The sequence below is a fragment of the Dipteris shenzhenensis genome, chromosome 13 (genome assembly GCF_047967505.1).
Source record: "Dipteris shenzhenensis isolate YYH24624 ecotype China chromosome 13, Dip_SZ_1.0, whole genome shotgun sequence".
Taxonomy (NCBI): Eukaryota; Viridiplantae; Streptophyta; class Polypodiopsida; order Gleicheniales; family Dipteridaceae; genus Dipteris; species Dipteris shenzhenensis.
Genome location: NC_141608.1, coordinates 17,276,373 through 17,284,053, shown reverse-complemented (window position 1 = coordinate 17,284,053; position 7,681 = coordinate 17,276,373).

Genomic DNA, 7,681 nt, shown 5'->3' with positions numbered 1-7,681 from the left:
CTCTTCTCTCTTCCTCTCTTATTTACGTATGTTTATGCTCATATGACCATGCATAAGCATAAGCATATGCTTTCTCTCTTCCTCTCTTTTCATTCTACTCTTTGATCCTCTCTTCTCTCTTCCTCTTTTTCTCTCTTTCTCTCATAAGAATAAGCATCCTCGCTTTCTCTCTTTCATCCTCTCTTCTCTCTTCCTCTCTTTCTTTCTTTCTCTTTTTCTTCTTTTCCCCTCTCTTTTTTCCTCTCGTTTCTTTTTTTCCCCTCTCTCTTTTCCTTCTCTTTTCCTTCTCTTTTCCCCTCTTCCTTCTTTTCTTTTTCACTCTCTTTTCCTCCTCCTTTTCCCCTCTTCTTTTCCCCTCTCTTTTTCTCTCTCTTTTCCCCTCTCTTTCATCCCCTTTTCTCTAATTTCATAAGCGTATGCATTTGTGTATACTTATGCTCATATGCTTATGCTTATGCATGAGCATATGCTCATATCATGCATAATCATAAGCATATGCTTTCTCTCTTCTTCTTTTCCCCTCTCTTTTTCCTCTCGTTTCTTCTTTTCCTCTCTCTCTTTTCCTTCTCTTTTCCCCTCTTCCTTCTCTTCTTTTTCCCTCTCTTTTCCTCCTTCTTTTCCCCTCTTCTTTTCCCCTCTCTTTTTCTCTCTCTTTCATCCTCTTTTCTATCTTTTCATAAGCATATGCATTTGCGTATGCTTATGCTCATATGCTTATGCTTGTGCATGCACATATGCTCATATACTTATGCTCATGCATGAGCATATGATCGTATGCTCATGCATTGTATGCTTTCTCTCTTTTTCTTCTTTTCCCCTCTCTTTTTTCCTCTCGTTTCTTCTTTTCCCTTCTCTCTTTTCCTTCTCTTTTCCCCTCTTCCTTCTCTTTCTTTTTCCTCTCTTTTGCCCTCTCTCACTTCCTCTTTTCTCTCTTTCCATATGGATATGCATTTACGCATGCTTATGCATGAGCATATGCTCACATGCTTATGCTTATGCTTATGCCTATGCTTATATCCTTATGCTTATGCATATGCTCATAAGCTTACGCTCATGCATGAGCATATGGTCATATGCTCATGCATAAAAATAAGCATATGCTTTCTCTATTTTTCTTCTTTTCCCCTCTCTTTTTTCCTCTCGTTTCTTCTTTTCCCCTCTCTCTTTTCATTCTCATTTCCCCTCTTCCTTCTCTTCTTTTTCCCTCTCTTTTCCTCCCTTTCCCCTCTTCTTTTCCCCTCTCTTTCATCCTCTTTTCTCTCTTTTCATAAGCATATGCGTTTGCGTATGCTTATGCTTATGCATGAGCATATGCTCATATGCTTATGCTCATGCATGAGCATATATTCATATGCTCATGCATAAGCATAAGCATATGCTTTCTCTCTTTTTCTTCTTTTCCCCTTTCTTTTTTCCTCTCGTTTCTTCTTTTCCCCTCTCTCTTTTCCTTCTCTTTTCTCCTCTTCGCTCCCTTCTTTCTCCCTCTCTTTTTCCCTCTCTCACTACCTCTTTTCTCCCTTTTCATATCATGCATATACATTTGCATATGCTTATGATCATATGCTTATGCTTATGCTTACGCATGAGAATATGCTCATATGCTCATGCATAAGCATAAGCATATGATTTCTCTCTTTTTCTTCTTTTCTTGTCTCTTTTTTCAATCCTTCCAAGAAGATTTAGGTCACAACTTCAAGAGTTGACTCTCTATACTCCAAAAAGATAGGGAAAGAACCAAAAATGAGAGAACACCTGTTTTTCTCACTCCTTCCAAGCATATTAGGTGGCAACTTTGGTTTTTAAGAGAGAGTGAAATAAGTAGAGAATGAATGGAAGAGAAGAGGGATGAACAAAGCTTGGGAAAAAGTTTCTCTGAGAGATTTTCGAATGTGGAAGAAAAACATGAGCAAAGAGGAGAGAGAATGACTAATCAAGAGTGGAGTGAAGATATTTTGAAACCAACTACTAGAAAGTGGTGGGAATGAAGGTTTGAAACATTTTGGAAGAGAGAGAATAGGGAGAGACTTGGTTAAGAAGACAAAGTTTGGGCCAAATGGCTGAACCTAATGGAAAACGTGAAAATAGTTCTAGCTAGGGGATAGTTTTCCATGGGAGGAAAGCAAGGTGGCTTGACATGGTCAAGGCAGGCCTGCCAAAGATAATTTTTTATTGTGAAGCACCAATGACGTTTTTTGGGGTATTTAAAAAAAAAAATTGAAATTTTCCCTAGATTTGGGGAGCCTCTTTACAAAGAAGTCCACATGGCATAATCTCCTTCATGAATACTATATTCCCTTATCCAAGCGTCTAATATTTTGGTAAGTCTCCAAGGGGCCCCTTTTTTAGTCCAAAATTTTTATAATGGAAATTGAAATTTGCGCATGCCCATCCACCCAAATGGCCTTTTAAGGACATGAAACTTTGTGAGGACATAGAATTTAGTCAAATTAATAACCATGAAAAGTTTCATGGCCATCTCACACTTGACCATTTCATGACAACTGGGATTTTTTTGCACCTATGCACCATGCATGTACACAAATTGGAGATTTTGCATGCCCATTTACCCAAATGGTCTCATGTCAACATGAAACTTTGTGATGAAACAAAATATAGTTAAATTAATATCAGTGCAAAGTTTCATGTCCATCTGATACCTGCACATTCCATGATGGTCCACAATTGGGATTTTTTTGCGCCTATGCACCATGCATGAGCAAAAATTGGAAATTTTGCATGCCCATCCACAAAAAGGTTCTTCAATCAACATGGAACCTTGAAAGGATACCAAAATCAGGAAAATTAGGGTCCTTGCAAAGTTTCATGTCCATCTTCCACTTAACCATTCCATGGCAGTCCATGAATGGAATCTTTTTGCACCTATGCATCACACACACAAAGAAATTGGGGATTTTGCATGCTAATCCACCCAAACAGTCTCTGATAGACATGAAAATTTTAAAGGAAATGGGAATTAGTTAAATTAATACCCATGCAAATTTTTATGCCCATCTACCAGTTGACCATTCCATGATGGTCCACTAATGGAAATTTTTGTTCCTATTTACCATGCATGTCCAATTTTGCATGCCCATCCACTCAAAACGGTCTCCAATCTACACCAAACTTTGTGATGACACAAAAGACAGTCAAGTTCATACCCATGAAAAATGTCATGCCAATCTAAACCTGAACACTCCATGACAATTCATGGTTGTGATTTTTCGCACCTATACACGATGCATATGCATAGATTGGAAATTTCGCATGCCCATCCACATAAACAACATGAAACTTTGAGAAGACACAAAACATAGTCAAATTAATATTCACACAAAGTAGTACACCCATCTGACACTTGACCATTCCATGACAGTCCATGGTTCTCGGGGGGGTCACTCATCATATGTAACCCTATCAATTGAGTTCAACAGAAGAATATTTTTTATTTCTAAAATTTATAGAAATAAATATACATAAGGGACTATTTAAAATAGTTTTGGAAAAAATTTACAAATTTGTATAGAAAAGGGGTATATTTTATTAATGAAAAAATTTACAGATAAGGGATTTTAAATATAGGCCTTGAACTCATGTGATATAGAGGGTTTATACATAGTGACCCCCCTAAGCCATGGTTGCGATTTCTTGCACTTATACACCATGCATGTGCACAAATTAGGAAATTTGCATGCCCATTCACCCAAACAGTCTCCAGCTAACATGAACCTTTGAGATAATTTAAAAAATGGTCAAATTAATATCCTTGCAATGTTGCATGCCCATATAACACTTGACCATTCCACAGGTGCAAATTTTTGCAACTAGATTCCATGCATGTGCACAAATTGGGAGTTTTGCATGCCCATCAACCCAAATAGCCTCCAATGGGCATGAAACTTTGCAAAGAGACAAAAATAAGTCAAGACTTATGCAAAGTTCCATTCCCCTATTTGACACTTGACCATCCCATGATGTTCCATAAATGGGTTTTTTTTGTAGCTAGCCAACATAGATGTGCAGAAATTGGGAATTTTGCATGTCTGTGCAGCCAAAAGGTCTACGATGGACATGAAACTTTGCAAGGACATAAATAAAATTGAAATTATATTCAGGTAATTTCCATGCCCATGTGACACTATATACCCCACATGGACACAAGTAAGGAATTTCTTATGCCCTTGCACCCAAATGGTCTCTAATGGACTTGAAACTTTGTGAAGACACAAAATTAGTCAAATTATTACCCATGCAAAGCTGCATGCCAATTTGAAACGTGAGCATTACACGATGATCCATGAATGCCTATGCACCACACATGTGGAAAAATTGGGAATTTTTCTTGCCCATCCACCCAATTAGTTTCCAAGAATAAAACTTTGCAAGGATATAAAGCATAGTCAATTTAATGCCCATGCAAAGTCACATGCCCGTCTAACACTTGACCATTCCATGATGATCCATGGTTGAGAATTTTTGGACCTATATACCATGCATGTGCACAAATTTAAAACTTTGCATGCCCATCCACTCAAATGGTCTCATATAGACATGAAACCTTGTGAGGATACAAAAAATAGTCAAATTAGGACTCGTGAAAAATTGCATGTCCATCTAACATTGAAGGTATGCACCTATGTACCACATAGGTGGAAAATTTGGGATTTTTTCTTGCCCATCCACCCAAAAGGTCTCCAATCAATATGAATCTTTGCAAGGATACAAAAAATAGTCAATTTAATACCCATGCAAAGCTACATGCCCATTTGACACTTGACCATTCCATGATGGTCCACGATTGAGAATATATGCACCAATACAACATGTGTGTGCACAGATTGGAAATTTTGCATTCCCATCCATGCAAATGGTATCTGATCAACATGGAACCTTGTGAGGATAGAAAAATTAGTCAAATTAGTACTTGTGCAAAGTTGCATGTCCACATGATGTATAACCATTCCATGACGGTCCACAAATGGGATTTTTTTCATCTATACACCACACATGCGTAGAAATTGGTAATTTTGCATGCTCATCCACCCAAACAGTCTCCAATAGACATGAAACTTTGTGAGGAAGCACAAATTTGTTGATTTTATACCCATGAAAAGTTGCATGCACATATGACAGTTGACCATTCGATGACAGTTCACGAATGGGATTTTTTGCACTTATGTACCACGCATATGCACAAATCAAAATTTTTGCATGCCTATCCACCCAAATTGTCTTTGATGGACATGATACTTTGCAAAAACACAAAAATTAGTCAAATTAACACCCACAAAAAGTTGCATGACCATCCAATGCTTGACCATTCCATGACGGTCCATTGAATAGGATTTTTTTACACGTATGCACCACGCATGTGTACAACTTGGAAATTTCGCATGCCCATCCACCCAAATGGTCTCCAATCAACATGAAAATTTGAGATGACACAAAAGATAGTGCTATTGTTGAAAATTCAAAGTCACATGTTTATCTAATACTTGACTACTGCATGACAGTCCACGGTTGTGCCTTTTTTAACCTATACACCATACATATGCACAAATTGGGAATTTCGCATGACCACATACCCAAATGGTCTCCAACGGACATGAAACTTTGTTAGGAGACAAGATTTATCAAGTTAAGGAACCATGTAAATTTTATTTCCCATCTGACTCTTGATTATCCCATGATGGTCCACTTTGGGGAACTTTTTTCTCGTATACAACACAAGCATACAAAAATTGGGAATTTGGCATGCTCATCCACCTAAATGGTCTCTGATGGATGCAAAAATTTCCAAGCACACAAGAAATAGTCCAGTTAATAGAAATGCAAGCATGCCCATTTAACACTTGACTATTCCATGACAGTCCATAGTTGTGGTTTTTTTGAACCCATGTACCACGTATGTGCACAAATAGGGAATTTTGCATGCCCCATCCACAAGCAGTGTACCAAAATCTCCTTGTCGACATTTCGAGTAATTTTGGAGTATCAATAGCGTGTGACAATGCCTTGCATTTCAACAACTCTACAAGGCATCGAGGAGAAAACTTGATGTGGAAGACCACGAGGTACTCTACGACTTTGCTGAGGTAATGGGCCAAAGAATGACCCTGCCCAAATGCACTGCAAGCATTACCCCATCAAGATGAGAATCCATCAACCTCAAACGCCTCCTGCAATGATTCAACAAAGATTAGAAGACCAACAAAACAAATTATACCAAAAGAACATCAAAATACAAAATATTGTTCGAACATGTACCACTACAACATCCTCGACTTCTATCCCTTTCTCATTTGCAATGTTGATGAAACCAGGTGTTGTGTGATGTTCCATTTGGAAGGCAGAAGCTTTCTCCTAACCTGTCTTGGAGGTGGAAGATTCTGCATGACAGGGCTATGCATCATATATGGACATGTCTACATCCCTAATTCAAACCAGCATCGTCAAGAGTGCGATCTCAATAATGGAAGGAGAATGGAAGAAGGTGAGAGAGAGAGAGAGCCACACAAGTTTTGGTGGGTGCAGAACACCCTAATCTTCTATGTCATCCCTACATATATGTGTTTGAGTAATGTACATAACCGAGGTTAAGGTATAGTGGCCTTTAACCCCCATAACCTCCCACTTAAAGCCCAACGTGCCTTTAAGGGAGAACAACCAGTGGACATACTATCCAATTCCCATCAATACACAACAATACTCAAATTGCTATAACTAGGTAGACTCTTCGTTAGCATATCTATAGGGTTATCATCTATATACAATACTCAAATTGCTATAACTAGGTAGACTCTTCGTTAGCATATCTATAGGGTTATCATCTATATGAGTCTTGACAAGCTCTATGCGCTTGTCCCCACTAGCTGATCAAGCCATATAGCCTTATTTCAACCCTCTATGGCTGCAATATACTCATCCTCTATGGTAGACAAAGCAACACACTTCTATGTGCAAGACATCCATGACACCGCACCACCTACAAAGTTGAACACAACCAGAAGTGGATCTCGTTCTATCCACATGCCTTGCATAGTCTGAATTGTGTACCCAAGTACACACATCTCTCCTCTGCAAAAGCATATACACATCTCCTTGGTACCCTTAATGTAGCTCATGATGCACTTAACTTCCTCCCAATGCCTCTTTCTTGGATTAGCCATATATCAGCTAACAATTCCCACTGCAAATGCAATTTCCAATCTAGTAGCTATCATAGCATACATGAGACTTCCAACCGTAGATGCATAAGGAACCTTTGCCATCATGACCCTCTCCTCATCTAATTTGGGACTATTTGCTTGAGTCGGTTTTACATATGGAGGCAATGGATTACTTACTGCCTTCCCCCCCTCCACATTGAAACACTGCAACACTTTTGTAACATACTTCTTCTGTGAAAGCCAAAGGAGTTTCCTACTCTGGTCACGTGTGATGCGCATACGAAGAATATGACCTAGAGGTCCCAAATCCTTCATGTCAAAGCCTCATGCAACTTGGACTTACATGCATCTAGCTCATAAGTGTTCTTGCTACCCAATAGCATATCATCCACATAAAGTGCCAGGAGTATCAGGCCATTAAATTTAGCCCTTTTAGTGTAAAGGAAGTGATCAATCTCACTTCTTGTGAACTAAATGAAAGAATCAAACTTTTGATACCATTCTTGGTGCTT